Source organism: Zea mays, chromosome 9, assembly GCF_902167145.1.
Source record: "Zea mays cultivar B73 chromosome 9, Zm-B73-REFERENCE-NAM-5.0, whole genome shotgun sequence".
Classification (NCBI taxonomy): Eukaryota; Viridiplantae; Streptophyta; class Magnoliopsida; order Poales; family Poaceae; genus Zea; species Zea mays.
The window spans coordinates 63,252,428-63,255,538 of NC_050104.1; the positions used below are offsets into that span (position 1 = coordinate 63,252,428).

Consider the following 3,111-nt stretch of genomic DNA (forward strand, 5'->3'; position numbering starts at 1 on the left):
GATATATATATAAAAACCGTCGCAACGCATGGGCACTTCCACTAGTGACGATCTAAGTTCCTACCAAGTAACCTAAACTTATATACTCCCTCCCTCGTTATAAAGCCCAAAATTTATATAAGGAAAAAAATAATAAAATAAAGAAATAAAATAGTAAATTCATATATCTTAAATTATACTTGATCTTTGAATTTTGAGTATTGAATTTTGAAACCAAGAATTATTTTAAAAAAAAGAGTAATAAAAAGGTTTTTCTATTCAACTAAATGATTATTCATTTCATTAAATGATAAACTATAATCCTTTATTTAAATGAGTATTGATAGATAAAGATAGTATTAAAATTATATGACTCAAGTCTAGACAGGACTTTTAAAAAATTTATTTTTAAACTCAGAAAAAATAGATAAATTGGAGGTTTTCCTATTGATTCGAGTAAATACCCCTTAATCAATATTATATTTAGAAGCATTCGCTTAACTGATATAATAAATAACTCAAATAAAAAAACTATATTTGCTTCATGCTAGGTTTCATGTGTTGTTGCATTTATAACCAAATTTGAGACTCAGATTTGAATTGGAGTTATGAATTTAAACTTGAATTTGAAATCAGAAAAGAAAAAAAAGAAAGAAACAAACCTGTTGCTCGTGGGCCTATTTTCCTTTTTCCGCGGCCCATCTCTCCCTTTTCCTCCTCTCCACCAAGCCGGCCCATTTTCCCCACAACCACATCGCGCATCTGTCCGTGACCAGCGGGCCCCTCTGGTCATCTACACAGTTACACGTCGCGTCCGCCTTTGGTCACTTGCTGGTGGGCTCTCGCAGTCAGGTTCACCCCTAACCGTCCGTGATTCTCGAGCCGCTACCCTGCGTTGGCCGTCCCGCCCGCTTCGGTCAGGGCTGTTGCGCCCTCACCAGGGGTATAATAAGCTACCACCGCGACCCCCATCGACGTCCGTGCACACAACGAGGTGAGAGCAAGCGAGAAGAGAGAGGGTGAGTGCCGCCATTGCCGACCTTTGCGCTCGTCGCTTGGTCCGCCGCCGCCGTAGATGCTTGTCTGCACTGAAGCTTGGCGACCGTGGGTGGCGGTGTGAGCTCGCGGGTGTGTGTGGGTCGCTTGCATGCCCTCCTCCTACGAATATGTGCACCAGAGCCCTCCCAATTCCTCGTCGATGTACGGGTGCTGTCGCAGATCCGCATTGCGCCATGGACAACGCGGTCGACACCGTAATCCTCGGTAAAAACACATTCACTAGCTTTGCAATTGTCTCCTCTTCGGGTAGCGCTTGTTCAATTTAGTTTTGAGGCTCTTGGGCATCGGGTGTGCAGTCACCGGTGGGGCCAACACTGCGGGGGATGGTGGCGCCAGCATGCCCAATCGGCTAGGAAGGAAGATGATGTGTGCGCCGTCCATCTCTTATTGAACGGTGGAGATTAGAGCGTTCAGTGGATTGATCTCGATCGTCGGATCTTGATCCGATGGCGGTCTCTACGGTGAGAGCGTAATATAATCCGTGGCGTAGAACTCAGATCCTGCGGCAGCGTAGGTGCACCAGCGCTGTTACTGTCGTTAGTGACGACGATGGAGTGGTGAGGCTAGCCGCACACAACTACGGATCTGTAGATCTCCACCGACAACTTCTCGTCATACCCATGGCAAGCATGAGATATTGACGTGGCTCAATCATCGGTTCCCTCACTGTCGGAGCACCTACTACACGCCTCCGCGTCAGACCCACGCCCACTCAAACGAAACCGTTTCTGCATTCCTGTCGCGCTTTCTCGTTTGTCCGATTAAAAAAAGTTAAACCTAACGGCTTTGATGGTAGAAAATATTGAATTTTTTATATTATAGAGATAGATAGATATGAGAAGACAAGTGCACATTATTTGTGCTATTTTTTGAAAATTAAAAGCATAAATACAATATCTTCTTATATGATTTTTATTTTACCTCGATGACAAACATATAGGTATAAGATAAATAAAATACTTATTTTGTATTTGTTGCAGAGGAAGACCATATATTCACTATTTATGCTATTTTTGAGAAAATTTAAAACATATTTATAATATCTTTTGATATGATCATGCGCGAAAAATTCTAAAACAGAGCTAAAACATGAAAGATATTAATATCTAAATGAAGAGGTAGAGTTTGCATTCAACTTGAAAAGAAGAAGGCGACCGACCCAAGACTCCCGTAACCTTGATGATTTCTATACGGTATCTAAACATTAAAAATAGTTTATTTAAAAATACATCATATGTCTATGACATATGCATATTGTCATGTAATATCGTCACAATTATTGTGTTAAGAAGGTTATGACGATTTATTCTTATGACAATTGCTATATTGTCATAGAAAATTATCAAAACATGATGCTAGATTATATTATGACAGTTTTAATGACAGATGTTAATTTTTTGTCACTACACTAAACCATATTGTGAAAATCATCATAAACAAGGTTATCTAATGACAAATTACTCTATTGTCATTGACTATTTGTCATAGACGCTCATAAGTGTTGTAGTGTATAATCACACCATGTGAAGAGCAGGCACTACTCGAGGAGGACTACTATGATGAGTTAAATGAGATTTAGGTGTCGACTCTCATTCAACTATGGCGTCGTGGAGATAGTTATCTTAGTTTGATTTAATTAATTATTAGTTATTTTGTAAGACATTCTCGTCATGTAATAAAGATTATGGCATTCGTCTCTGTACACTGAGTCATTATATGCGTGGATTTGATTCTGGCGCACATATGAGATGCATTTCGTTATTTTTTGTAATACTTGTTTTTTTAAATCACTGGCCCACTAAAATGACTTCTCTCTCATTAATTCTCATAAATGATCAAGGCTAGAAAGATGGAATGACTGAGTATTCAAAAGAATAACTTATTTTGTTCACTATCTTTCATGTTATGCCTATTTTTTTAGAATGATTCAGTAAATAACTCCTATCTCAGTTATTCTCATGAATGACTCGGACTAAAAAAGATGGAATAACTAAGTATTCATAGAATGACTGAGTTTAATCATTTTCTTTCTTGTAATGCATGTTTCTTTATAGAATGACTTACTCACTAAAT

At 38.8% G+C, this 3,111-nt stretch overlaps 1 long non-coding RNA gene across 1 annotated transcript; it reads left to right on the forward strand.

Annotated features, from left to right (window-relative positions):
* The first annotated feature begins 871 nt into the window (after window positions 1–871).
* Window positions 872–2,763, forward strand: LOC103638540 (uncharacterized). The gene is made up of 2 exons (XR_558865.4): window positions 872–1,242; window positions 1,335–2,763. It is a non-coding gene; the product is annotated as an uncharacterized lncRNA (long non-coding RNA).
* The last annotated feature ends 348 nt before the right edge of the window (window positions 2,764–3,111 follow it).